Here is a 15,281-nt window from a genome sequence, read left to right as displayed (position 1 = left end):
ACCCTTAGGTGTTACAGATTACAGCAATGGAATGAAATGTATCACAGAAAACTTTCTTTGTAATTCAAAAATCTTAAAAAATAAGTGTTTTAAGTACAAAATTAATCACTCAAATATGTGTACTGCCATGCTAAATTGTGCGTCTTGATGTAACATAATCTCTGTCATTACTTAAGGGTAAAAAATGTGCTAAGTGTCGTAATTATCGTCGTCCGTAAGCAAAGTTCTATGGAAGCCAATGTACTTACCTCATGATAAACAAAAGCGAAATGCTATGCGTATAGATATCGTAGTTATTACGTACACTACTGTGATCAAGAAAGTACTACACTGAAACGTATTGTGCTACGAAAAAGGCTGTCTCATTGCAGCTATACAACAAAAGTTACTACCAAAACATGTTTTACTTTCCAGAAGAATTCAGAAAAACTGTGCAGATATAAAACAGATACAGCACAAAAGCAACAATGTAAATTGTGTCACTTACTAGTAGCGTCGTGATATAATCGTGTAGCTGTCAAAGAAACCAAATACCAAGTCATCTTTAATCTCACAGAAAGTACTTCAAATAAAGAATGTCTTTTCAAGTAAACAAAATGTTGCATTAAAATCTCATTAGCAGTATATATTCTAAGTATGTAAGCCTTATAGTCGTTATGTAATCAGGCAACTAACAAGCAAGAATGCACACACACAGTAACTGTTCACTATAATAATGCATTTGTAATTATTTGTCTAAATAAGTTCCCTAGGTACTTGAGTGGATAGTTAACTTTAGAACATAGTTGCGTGTTAACTGTTTCTAAATGTGACAAAGAGTACTAGTAACGTGAAGTGAAAAATTTTACAACAAAGACTAAATTAAAAAACAGATTATCTCTCAATAAATGGTTTTACATGTGAAATGTGGTGCAATCCTTTACTCTTCCTAGTACACAGAGTCTCAACTTCAAAGCAAGTATCGTGTTGTGTACATCAATAAGGAATGCTAAAATTTCTCTCAAGGTCAGGGTCTATGTTATTTTTCTCAAGCCCAGCTGGCACAAGTGGCTGCCTGCGGTGCGAGTCATTGTCTGTTTCTTTGTTGGCGCACGTCGTTATTCGGATTTCGAGATCTTACGTCTAAAAATTCACCTTGTCGAGAGGGCCCTGTCCTGTTTGAATCCCACAAGTTCTGATGAAATCAGGTCTGTCGTTTTGTCGGTAGTTTATATAGTTTATTTTTTGGCAGTCATGTGGTGGAGAATTTCTCCTGGAATCATAACTGTGCGGTGGACCGTTGCGTCTGACATTATTCTGTCTCCGTTGATAATAATTATTTTGGTTCCCATATTGTCTATTTCTCTGATTGTCTCTGTGATAGACATTACCACAGAGAGGCGATCTTTCCCTGTAATTAATACTACTCTGCCAACGGTTGTCATATGGGTGGTGTCTGTTATGGTCACGATTTACGTTGTAAGAATAGCCTTGTCGTGTCCAGTTATTATTTCTTTCAACGCGGAATTGTGACAGATGTGACCTGTAATTGTTGTGTTCCTGTTTCCGCATCCCGCAAATGTCAGTGTCAATTTCCAATTCTTGTAACAGTCCCTGAAAAGCTTCAATGTCGTCCTTGCAACGTCCTGCCAAAATAATATGTCGTAAATGTTCAGGCAATTTGATTAAGCAAATGCGGATGAGTTCTGAGGGGCTGTATGGGTTTGACAGGTACTGATTCTTGTGCAACATGTCTTCAAAATATTTCACAAGACTGGAAAATTCAGATTGTTCAAAATGTTTCATCATTATGATGCTATGTTTTACTCGGTCTTGTGTACCTTGAGACCAATATGCTGAGAGGAAGGCGTGATAAAATTCTCCTTCACTGTGACAATCGTGAAAGATCGATCACATTCTTACAGCTGGTTCATTCTCTAAGTAGCCACACATAACTTCTAATCTGTGCTCTAATGACCAGTTGGGAGGAAAACAATGAGAGAATTGAAGGATCCATGCTTGTGGAATAATGTCGTTGCCAGAATTCTTAAATGTTTTCAATTTACGTGTAGTAATGAACAGCTTATAGACAAAATCATCATGTCGGCGAATTGCATGTCGGTCATTGTTACTTCGTTTCGGCGGTTCCATCTCAAAATTTGGTGAACCTTACCAATTTCTATCATAATTTCCGAAGTGCCCTGTGTTAATATATTGTCACTGTTCCGTATATCTGTGCCTCTCTTCCTGTGTTGGAGCATGAGTCTCCTCTGAAATATGTAATTCTTGTATTATTTGTGCCAACTGATCTTGTACTTCCTGGATTTCTCTTTTGTGTTGCGTGTTAATTTGATTGTGATTTTGTTTCAATTTCCTAATTTGTTCGTGTTCTTCTGTGTCATTGAGGGCTACGGTTCTTGTGTCATTCAGATCATCATCTACCTTTGTAGATAAGTTAGTGAACTGATCCGAAAGTTCGGCTACTTTCTCCGATAGTGAACTGCTGTCCTCAGTGTATTTTTCTGAACCAAGTTTCAGAGTGTCCATTTGTGTTGAAATCGTATCTACTGTGTCCATTTAGTTTTCCTGAGTTTTTGCAAGTTGCGTAACCGAATCAGTAGATGCAGCTGAGTCAGTTTAAGCTTGCAAGGTGTCGTGATTTTCATGAACAATAGTTTGCAGTTCTTTTATGACTGCTTCGTGATTCCGTAATGCATTTTCATGACGCGAAAAAAATAGGTTCAAAATGCTCAAAAATGTGTGTTTTTGCGTCATTACAGACTTTTTGACATTTAGATTCGATTTTAAGTAACTCAGCAGTTAAACCTTCACGTGTTTGATCAAGCGTGGTGTCTATCTTTTGAATCTGTTGCTGTGTTTGTCTCTGATTTTGTTCCATTGTGTCTAACTTTTGAAGCTTTTGTCCCATTTGTTACACTAATTGTAATAACAATGCACTGGTGTCTGAAACATGTTCCACAGTGCTATTCGGCAGTGCATTTGAACCGGCAATATTCGCATTTTGAAAAGCAGAAAATTTGTCTTGACTTATTTGAGAAAACGGTGAGGACCCAAAACCAGTATTTGCGAGATTGTGTCCTGTCATTTCAGATTCCTGAGGTGAGCAGTTGCCGACCAATTGATCGATAATGCTTCCCTGTTCACTAATTGTTTCACTGTCCACACCATTGTGTTCAGCCCGCTCCATTTCCCTATGCACAATTACCAAATTACTACTTTGAATGCCTGTTAATTCATTACACACTGGTGCTGATAAGCTACACTCGTCGTCACTATTATTTCTCAGTTTACTTTGAAGCCTAGTGTTACGTTTTTCACCCGCCATTATTGTCACAATATTTCACATGATAACACTAAAAAGTACATTTTGAAGAGCAAAATAAGAAAACACATTAACATGGCATTGAAAATACTATCTAGTTAATTGGAGGCACAGCTGTGAAATACTTGCTGCAAATCTACATGCATGTCACAACTGTTTTACTGTACAACAATGAAAAACTACAACTACAAAGGAAATTCTCTCTATATTTACACGCTAGCATTAAACAATAGCTGCACTGATTACAGAAACGACAAGGAAAAAATCAGAAGATTCCAATGAGGTATCCTGGCAGGGTCGCCATATGACACCTCCCCTTAGAAAAGATTATGAATTACTGTGCTGATAAACCTCTTACATTATTTGATTTGCAAACAGCTGAGCAGAACTGAACGAATTCAGACATTTCGCTCTTTACCTATTCTGATCAACACTATACTGGCACACAATATTTTTAGCGCAATGCAATCTGACTTTCAAAAATCCTTACAAACGAATGGCCCTGACTAACAATAACCTGTAACTTTCATGAATCACTTACAAAAATCTTCGTTACTCGAACTACTGCAATACAGCGAGCGCCACTACTGCCAGCTAAATAAAAGATTCTAACTACTGAAGGCACCAACTACTAATAGGCATAGTTAGCAAATGAAAGATTTTGATAGAGAACAAACAATGTATTTACCTCAATAGCATTCAAAAGTCAGAATATATATAGCAGTTCATGACATCCAGTCTTACAAATTTACTGTCTCTGATGGACACACGTCCACGTCATCCGCTCTCAAATCTCCGCCATTTCTCTCCCCACATCCACTACTGCTGGCAGCTCACCTCCAACTGCGCAACACTACGCGCTGTTGACATCTAACTGCCCAACACTACAATGGCGAATATTACAACAATGCCAACCAGCCACAGTCTGCACACAGCACAGCCAGTAATTTTCATACAGAGCGCTACGTGGCGTTACCAATATAAAAACCTAAACAGCCTACTCACAGTATCTGAAATGAGATGAGCTGATTGTGGGTTTGTAGCGCTAATAAATTACAAACGGAAACGAAAAATTATAGAATATTCGTTTATTAATTAAAACATTGTTACTTGTCAATTTAAAACTGACAGAGGAAATATAGTCTTTATAGCTGTATACGCACCTGAAGAAGGGAAGAAATAAGAAAAAAACTGTTCTATAACGAACTACAAACGGCTCTAAAGAAAGTGTATGAGAAATATTTGGTTCTCATCTGCGGAGATTGAAATGTTAGAGAAGGCAACATATTATCTCACGAGTTTTGGGTAAACTTGGAAAAAAATACATCAACAGCAATGGTGAACAACTTTGACAGTTGCAACCTACAATCAGCTTAAGATCGTGTATAAATTTTTAGGGAAAAAAAGACTCGTAAGATTACATGGATTTTTAAGGGTTACAGATCCTTAGTAGACTACGAAATTGCAAATGACAGGATATGTAACCACATTCAGAGTGTACACATACACCGAGAAAGTCATATCTATTCTGATCACTATTTAGCCATCGACAAAGTGACACTGAAAGTTAAGTGAAACAAACTTAGGGCAAGAACACAAGAAAGATTGAGGATATCTCTAAGATATACCTTCTGGAACAAGAAAGTATTAGAAATTTTATAAAAGTCTTGTACAGAAATACGTCAGACACTCCATCTGTTCGGAATAAAGAGAAAAAATGACAAAACATTGAAAAATGGATAAAAAAGCGGCATTGAGGCATTGTGGGGAAAGGGGTGGGGTTGGAAGAAGAAGTAAGAGAAAGAGAACAGGAGTGTTTGCAAAAACGGAACTATTCCAAACAAATAACAAAGCACACACACTAAAAGTCATGTGATCATTTTATAACTTAAGTAGAACAGATACACATGAGAGGCTAACTTTTACCTATAAACTAATTAAACACTGAAATAGACGAGAGAAAGATACTGCAGCACTAAATACAATTAACTAAGATCAGTGGAAAGAATTCTATAAAATACGTGGCGAAGAGAAGATTCTGAACGGAATGAGGAGGAGGTGAAGCTGCATAATTGTTCCGCGGATTCAATCGGAATAGAAGAACTGCAAGTAGTTTTAAAAAGCACGAAAAGCAAGAAAGCACGTGGTCCAGACGGTATTCATTTGGAGCTTTTAAAAGAAGTCAGCACCTTTTATGATTTTAGATTATTGCCATTATATAATGAATTGCCACTAGTGTAAAATCCAAACACTTGGAGAATACAGGAAGTGGTGTGAATTTTTAAAATAAATCAAAGAATCAATTGTAAAAATTATAGAGGAAATTAGCCTCATAAACTCAGTCTATAAAATATTTGCAAAATTAATCAATAATCGACAAGAAGCATAACAGAAGTCCTCCTATTAGAAAAACGAAGTAGGTTCCGGAAATTCCGTTCATGACACTTACCGTGTAAAGAAGTTTTAGAGAAATGGCGAGAAGTCAATTAAGAGGCACATATAGCTTTTATTGACTTCTAGAAAGCTCTTGACAGTGAACACAGAAAGGAACTGTGGGACATAATGAAAATATCTGGGTATCGTAAACATTTTATTGAATCTATAAAAAACTTAAATGTGGACACAAAAAATATAATAAAAGTTGGAAATAATATATCTGAAGAAATCACTACTAATAAGGGACTATCACCAGTCTATTGCCTGCCACCAATCTTATTAAATGAATGTATAAGTGATTTGATGAAGAATTGGAGAAAGAATGTAAATTCAAGTATAGAGATTAATAGAAACAAACATGTTACTGTTCCCATGATGTTACTATTTTGGAAGAAATTAAAAAGGAGTTACAAAAAAGCAGTGTATAAACTACATCAGTTAGGGAAAGGGGAGTATAACCTTTGAATATCAACAAAGAAAAGTAAAATCAATTTTTGGATGCGATGTAAGCTATGATATTGACATGGACATAGAAGTAATTAGTATGCGGGGAGGTAAACAAATCATTCCAGAACAAAATGCGCAAGGAAACAAAATTAAAAATTTCTACAACTGTGTGTACACCTGTACAGTTACATGGAAGTGACTTATGGAGCCCTAAAATGCACAGTAAAGGTAAGCTAAAAACCGCAGTAATGAGAGGCGTTACCATGCAAGATCATGTAACAAATGGAGATATTAGGAATGAACTAGCTATTTATAATGTTAAGAAAAGACTGAATAACCTGAAACATTATGAGACTCAGGTACAAAGAGTGAGTGGAGAGAGAATCCCGTGTCAGACCATGCTGTACCAGCCAAGAGGAAAAAGGGACACAGGAAAAATCCAGAGCGAGGTGGTAGTGAAAAGTGAAAACGGAATAGGCGCAATTGCCTAAAGCTTGAAGTGCAGAAGAAAAAGGAAAAGGGGAGAAATATTATCTATATCTTGCTGCATACACCTTGATGTCTCTTGGCATAGCCTTATAATTTTATGTGCAATCTACAATGGAAGCAGGAAGAATGTTGCAAATCTACGTGAATGGGAGCTCTTTAAAATCACTGAAAATCTTAAAAATGTTTGCCTGCTGAACTAACCGAGGAGAGAGAAACAGCTTCCAGACCTCATGTGGAGCAGGATATACAAAAACTTCAGAATATATAAAATGAAGGGTATAACGCGAGACTCAGAGTTCATTCTCACAGAAGTGTAAGGAGGTGAGCCATGGCACATGGATTCGAAAGGAAGAACAACAGTTTACTGGTATGACAAGCAGTGCCTTGAAGAACGGTCTATTCTTTCACAAGGCAATCGTGAAGCTGACTTCTGCAGGCACTGTATTTATTTCTCAAAATTAGGAACTGCGAGCTGGTAACAAACGTGAAAAGAACATTCTTTATAGATCTGACGGAATTAATTTTCCTTGAGACATGAGAGTCTATCATTATCAAGGATGATTGTTTTTTAGTAAAATCTTGTAATTACAATTATACATTTAATCTGAACTCCACAACCAGTTTTGGAATCCCATCTCGTTCTCAAGAGATCTTACATCATAAGGTGTCTCTTTCAAAAATCGAAATCATCATCTATAAGGCAATACAGAACCTAAATGGATGCTGCTATTCAGCATATAGTTACATGAAACATTTCACATCAAATTGTCCCATTATTATTGGATTACTAAATTAGCAATCAGACACGGAAACCGTCAGAGTTCTAAAATGTGTAGGAATGGAACCAGTAAGTGAAACTAATATTAGAAAAGGATGGGCCCAGATTGAAATTCATTGAAAAAGTTCTGGGAACACGTAATTTACTCGCGAGTAGCATACGCAAGTTCTTGTTCCGTTTCTGAGTATTCTTGCAGTCATATTAATAAAGAAGGCAGAAAAGATCCAAAGAAGAGCAGAAAATTTCATCACAAAATCGTTTAGTAAAGGGGGAATTCATCTAACTCCAGTACCAAACGCTAACGATACCAAGTTCTGCATAACAGAGAGAACTATTGGTAAAATTCGGAGAACTCACCTTCCTGGCAGAGTTAAATAACATTTTACTTTTATCCCATCTCGCGAAATGACTGTGAGAGCAAAATAAGATAAATCTGAATTCATACGAAGGTTTGTTGATAGTTGTTCACCCCATGCTTCGTTAGCGAATGGGACAGGAAAGGGAAGAATTGGTAGTGACGCCAAAGTAGATCTCTCTAAACCATTTGTAGAATGTCCGGTGTAACATAGGAGCAATGGATATATTCCTTTTGGTCCAGCCATGCATGAACTCTTTAGAAACGTATTCATTACTCAGAAAACAGCCTCGGAACGTTCTTAAAAATATAAAAAGCTTTACGATTTTGTTGAATTAATTGTGCACATAAGAAATAAATTGTTGATGTTGTTGTTGTGGTCTTCAGTCCTGAGATTGGTTTGATGCAGCTCTCCATGCTACCCTATCCTGTGCAAGCTTCTTCATCTCCCAGTACCTACCGCAGCCTACATCCTTCTGTATTCATCTCTTGGTCTCCCTCTACGATTTTTACCCTCCTCGCTGCCCTCCTATGCTAAATTTGTGATCCCTTGATGCCTCAGGACATGTCCTACTAACCGGTCCCTTCTTTTTGTCAAGTTGTGCCACATACTCCTCTTCTCCCCGATTCTATTCATTACTTCATCATTAGTTATGTGATCTACCCATCTAATCTTCAGCATTCTTCTGTAGCACCACATTTCGAAAGCTTCTATTCTCTTCTTGTCCAAACTATTTATCGTCCATGTTTCACTTCCATACATGGCTACACTCCATACAAATACTTTCAGAAACGACTTCCTGACACTTAAATCTATATTTGATGTTAAGAAATTTCTCTTCTTCAGAATAAATTACTTCCTTTAAATAAATTTTTTAATGAATTTCTGAACTGTGGAATTGATTCTAAACTCGAATTATCGTGTGGCGTGTTGTAACTGCAATTGGTGTGCTTACTGTATGTTATTGTTAGCAAAATCTACGTATGAACTGATTGGGCAATGCAGCTCCCAATACCAATAAAGAGATACAGTCACTGCAAAATACATTCAGCCCCTTAGGCACTGAATTCTCTGGCTCTGTTCAAAATTGATAGCCTTGGTCCCTGTGCATATAACAAAAACCTTGCGCACGTAACAAAAAAATTAAACTGTCTTACCTCTAAAGCAGCAACGATGGGACACGATATATTGTAATCTCTCATTTAAAAAAATGCCTGTAGTGTAATAACAGGCTCAGCGATACGCAATGCTGGCGTTAATACTTTGAAATGCACATGAATTTCTTTTGACTGATAAACGAGAACATACATGAAAAATCCAACTTCTTTGAGAAACTTATGACCTGGACAGGGAGGCTGTACTGATTGTGGTGAATTACTGAGTTCTTTTTAGCAAAATTGTATGGCAAGCTAAGTTAGTCTTTTCAAAAACGTCTACAACTGAAGTTACATTGCTTAGAATAATATATCATTTTTACTAATTGATCCACAAACAATGAGATTTATACAGCAAGTATTATCTAATCTCATTAAACCAGTATAAAAGCAGATCATAAAATTAAATGTAGCTCTGTTAGCAAATCTTAGAAACATTACAAAAGTGAAATATCTAACTAGCCTTTTTATCAAATTAGTTTACATACATTCTGGGGTTACTCAACAATTAAAAATTATCAGCCAACTCATCTACGCTAACGTGGTGGCAAAAACAGAAATCATAATTATTAAACATCTTTACCTCGTTTGTATGAAGACTTCTGCTTCCAAGTTCAACAGTAGTGACTTACCTAAATTAATCCAACACTCGGTGGCTTCACACAGCACACTACAAAAGCTGCCTACTCCATCGTCTTTCTCTCATAGCCAGCTACCTACAACTGTGCGCCCAGCGCTCTCTTACTCCAAGTCTACAATTTCAACAGTATCTTTGGCTCTGCGGTCGTGGGCAGTCAGCGATTCGCTTTATCAAGCCTATCAGAGACATGCATCTTTTAGAGTATACTAGTTTCATTTTTATTTATGTTAATGTTCTTATCATATTCTGGGGCCACAAACAACCGTGCTGCGGTAGACTTCTTTCAACCACGCCTTTTAATTTTTAAAGTAGCTGCTTTTCCACCTTGTCGGATCTTCCTTTGGTGTTATGCTCCACAAAACAGTCTGTATTTAAGAATTTCATTAGGTATACTTATACAGTATGGGGTTTAATATCTTCATGTCTTACTTCAAGGCAAGCCCAGACATACTTATCTGCGTAATTCTTTAAACAAGAAAATAATATGTTTCGATAAACACTTTACCGTTGACGTCTTTTCATACTTTGGGTGCTACAGTTGTGAAAACAATATTAACGCTTCGAAGATAACTTCACCCTTCTTTGTCAAATGTACGAATGTTTTATCCATTGTCCCTCCATCTGTGAAATGGGGCGTCCTACATTTTACCCTGAGTGGTTGGAGGTATTCTCCGAAGCGTCGGGTAGTGTTGCACAGTGGAGTATTTTAAACCAGCATGAAACCTTGCATAATTCGATCATGTTTGCAACAGATATTATGCTTCAGAATAGTCTTCTGCTTGAAAGTGGGGACTAATGAGCTTGAAAACCTAGCGTTTCTGGCGTGTGCAACGTCACGTCTCGCCAAGATTATGCTGATCATCAGTGCAACAGAAAGATCAATGACAGGGCAGGAGACAAGCTGTAGTAAAAGTTAAATGCCATCGATAATGAGGCTTAAAGGAAGTAGGAAAATATGAAGCGAGATTGTCATTAAAATAAATATTTTTTAAGTGTAACTCTTCAGGCTTTCCCGGCGATCTAATGACATCTTGGGTTTCGGGTGTTCTGCCGGATATCAGCGTCGTACTTGCACGATATTTCGGTCACGTAGCTCGTAACCTTCATCAGGTGCGACCTGAGACTGCTCCTCGAGTGGACCTGGTCCAGTATTTATGCCTATGGCCTTCTCCCTCCACCAACGGCTGCAGGCGCTTCCTCTGTGGTCCGCGCCCATTCCCTGCGACCTGCTGGAGCGTTGCTGCTCCGTTTTTCGTCCGCTGCGGCTCTGGATGTTCCCTCTGCGGTCCGCGCCCACCAGTCCCACTTCTGGGTATTCCATCTTCGGTCTGGTGCGCCTGGCAGTCCGTCAAGGGCTCGTTTTCCATCTCCATGTCTCTGGTTCTTCTGTTTGTGTAGTGTTGTAGCTGGCCCCGTTGCTCCTTCAACAAAAGTTAAAGGAGCAACGGGGCCAGCTGCAACACTACACAAACAGAAGAACCAGAGACATGGAGATGGAAAACGAGCCCCCGATGGACTGGCAGGCGCACCAGACCGAAGATGGAACACCCAGAAGTGGGACTGGTGGGCGCGGACCGCAGAGGGAACATCCAGAGCCGCAGCGGACGGAAAACGGAGCGGCAATACTCCAACAGGTCGTGGTGAGCGGGCGCGGACCTCAGGGGGAACGCTTGGTACCCCAGACCGCAGATGAAACCCCCAGGAGCGGGTTTGGTGGGCGCGGAACGCAGAGGGAACACCTAGAACCGCAGCGGACGGAAAACGGAGCAGCAACGCTCCAGCAGGTCGCAGGGAATGGGCGCGGACCACAGTGGAAGCGCCTGCAGCCGTTGGTGGAGGGGGAAGGCCATAGGCATAAATACTGGACCAGGGACCAGCGGATTAGTGTCGAGGTCCGATGTGCCTGCCAACCTGTGGATGGTTTTTAAGATGGTTTTCCACCTGCCTCTGCGAATTTGGGCTGATTCCCCTTATTCCGCCTCAGTTACACGATGTCGGCGATGCCGCGCAAACACTGTCTCCACGTACCTGTACAGCATAATTACTCTATCACGCTAACATTTGGGGTTACACTCGTCTGGTATAAGACGTTCCCGGGAGGGGGGGGGGGGAGGGAGGGGGGGGCGTCTACTGGGGTCGCAAAACTGCACAATAACCCTGGGTTCGGTGTGGGGCGGCAGTGAGGTGGGTGGACTGCTGTGACCTGTTGTGGGGTTTTGAACCACAGAGAGCTAAGGCGGGACGAAGCCTCTCCGTCGTTTCCAGATCCCTGGTTTAATAAACAATATAACAGCACACGTCGTAGCACCTGAACAAGACTTGGTCAAATCCACACGTTTTATAAAATTTATCTGTGTGACTGTGTGTGTGTGTGTGTGTGTGTGTGTGTGTGTGTGTGTGTGTGTGTTTTCCACATCTCCTCCTAAACAACTGGACCGATTTCAATCAAACTTGCTACACATGTTGCTGCCTATCAGCCAATAATCTCTTTCGGCAAGAACCACCTACCTATTACAGTCGCCATAAACAATGAAATACGTATTATTTACGACGTTTAAATGTATTACTTCTATGCTACTAACTGTATATGCAAAAAATTTCGGAGACATTCTCCACATACGTCGCTGCATGCGGCTACGAAACCATATAATGGCACCACACACGATTCCGGAGATATGACGTCATAAACACTTCGTTGCGTGGAAAACTGCTGCTTTGTGCATAATATTTACGTTCATTACTTTTTTTTCCTCCGAACTCTATTCGCAACGTATTTCGCTTACAGTACCCACATATGTCGCTGGATGTACCGACCCAATTTATCATTGTACGATACTTAGTTCAAGAGGGATGAAATCATAATCACAGAGGTAGGTGAAAAAAATACCGCATTATACATGAAGTTTTAATACATTTATTCTTTACAACTAAGTATGATTTTACTGCTAAGTACAGTCGAGTACACATAAGGAAATCCCTGACACCTGGCTGCGTTTTTGACAACTTTCAGTCGCGAAGTGCAAACGGCTGTAAGCGAAACCATAGCCGTCTACAGAGATACGAAGGAATGTTGCCATAGAGACGTATGCAAAATATTATTCTAGACGAGCGAAGCAGCTGCGCCTAGCGTAGAGAAACTGGCCCGGGTGATGGTTCTTAATTTAGATACTGTACTTAGACATTTGTAAAGTATGCATATTTCTTTGTACGACAGTTTCATTATTTCAAAGGTGTTTCCAGAAATACAAAGAAATTACTTTTTTTTCGATACTTCGCAACAAATTCAGTTAATTTTTTTGCTTCCATTTGTACATAGATGGAAAAAAAATCGCAACACCTAAATATAATTAATGTAGAATAATGAAATTTCGGACATACATTTCTCTAGGTAACATATTTAAGCGATCGGCTTACAAGATCAGAGGTTAATGTAAGCGGGAGGTAAGTCATTGTAAATGTGAAATGCTGGTATCTTAATAACCTTTGTAACTGCCAGAACGCTAAATTCAAGGAGTTGCACCTGCGTCGTACAGGTGCCGGGTGTCACTTGTTGGATGGAGTTTCCTGCCTATTGTACTTGGTCTGTCAGTACAGGGACGGTTGTGGATGAAACTGGATGATGTCCAATATGTGTTCGGTTAAAGAGACATCTGATCATCAGCAGGCCAAGGCAATTGTCGACACTCTGTAGAATATGTTTGGTTACAACAGCGGTATGTTGGCGACCCCCATTGGAATGATTTTCATGAAATGCAGCACGACGGGTCGAATCCCCAGACTGACGTACAGATATCAGTCAGGGTACGTGAGATAACAACGAGAGTGTATCTGTTGTCATACGACAGCGGACGAGACCATAACTCCAGATTTAGCTCCGGTGTGGCTAGCAAGCAGACAGGTTGGATGCAGTCCCTCGACTGGGCTCCTTGTATCTGACATACGGCCATCACTGGTACCGAGGTAGAACCAAATTTCATTAGAAAACACGACAGACGTCCACTCCAACCCTCCACTAAGTTATCGCTTGACACCACTGAAGTCGCGTAAATCAGTGGTTTGGGGTCAGTGGAATGGACGCTGCAGGGTGCCCTGACCCAGAGCTGCCACTGAAGAAACCCATCTGTATCAGTTCGTTACAATACCATGCCGCATAACCATACGCCGAACAAGATAATCACCCCCCTTGATAGTGCCAAGTGGCTGTCCGACCCCGGTCTTCTTGCGACACCGCTCCCACCAGCCATGTACGATGGCAGCATTTCTGCGAAGGTTTTCTGAAATATAGCGGAAGAAACATATAGCTTCTAGTAGCCCTGTTATACGACCTCGTTCGTAGTCAGCGAGGTGTTGGTAATGGCGTCTTTGTCACCTTAAAGACATTCTTGACCAACATCAACTCACCAAGTCCACTCTGAAAGGTAGGTAACACTCCCAACCGATACAATGTGTATTTAAGAAATACCTGATTTGCATCCTCCTAGTGGCCCTACTAAACAAGACTGCAACGAAGTTTAAATAGACATTATTGTTCTGATGTAGAATCACGCCTACGAACTTTCGTTTATGTCGCACAACTTCTTAATTGTGTCGCGTTTCTTCCCGTCGGTGTAATAGAAATTTGGCAAAATGAATATCCAGCAACGCCGTGTTCATCAGCTTGTATTATGCGTAAAACGCCAACAACAACTCGGCTGAAGACCCGGAAGAACATCACTCTCGTATACAGTATATCGAGTAGGATAGATTGCGTAGCGGCCCAACGCAAACCATCGCACGGGGTGGGTTATTACCGGGCCGACGACGCGGCGTCTCCGCAACGCGACGCAGTAGCAGCTGGCAGGCGGCTGCTGTGGGCGTCGCGACGCCCGCTAATTGTCGTGAGAAGCGAGCACGTGACGGCAATTATTTGCTGCGCTCCCCGAGCCGCCGTTGCCGCAGCAACCCGCGGCGCAGCGCCTCCACCGGTACGGGACTTTAAGGACTTGTCGCGGGCGTCCCCAGCTTCTAGTAATTAGCGCCCGCAATGGCGCCAGCGCAGTGCCGGCTGTCCCCGGTTCGCACTGCGCCTTTCATCTCACCAGCGGCGCCCGCTCGCACCCCCCCCCCCTCCCCGGCCTTCCACCACACCTCTCCACGGGTCTTTCTGCTTCCCCATTCGCCGTCCGCGCAGTGCGGTCCGTAATTACGGCCAGTGGGAGCGGCTCGGTGCCGCCGCGGCATCCGCCGGAAACCCGTCGCGGAGCGGCGCCCCGGTCCGCTCACTTGCTTGCGAATTACTATTATTCTTTCTAATTAATGGCCCTCCTCGCCCCCAGATTGCTGCGCTCGTGGGGTTTGCAGTGACCACCACTTGTTCTCATGTGGAGCACCTGCATCCCATGTCACAAATTCCGTCTCCATTTGAGATACTCCTCTCGTACACTACAATGAGGTGACAAAAGTCATGGGATAGCGATATGCAGATATACAGATGATGGTGGTATTGAGTACACAAACTATAAAAAGAGCAGAGCATTGACGAAGTTGTTATTTATGTGAAAACGTTTCCGACTTGATTATGGCCGCACGACGGGAATTAAGAAATGTTGAACACGGAATGGCAGTTGCAGCTATACTCATGAGACATTTTATTTCGGAAATCGTTAGGGAATGGAGTGTT

This window comes from Schistocerca piceifrons, chromosome 1 (genome assembly GCF_021461385.2).
Source record: "Schistocerca piceifrons isolate TAMUIC-IGC-003096 chromosome 1, iqSchPice1.1, whole genome shotgun sequence".
NCBI classification, from domain to species: domain Eukaryota; kingdom Metazoa; phylum Arthropoda; class Insecta; order Orthoptera; family Acrididae; genus Schistocerca; species Schistocerca piceifrons.
Note: the sequence above shows the minus strand (reverse complement) of the source record.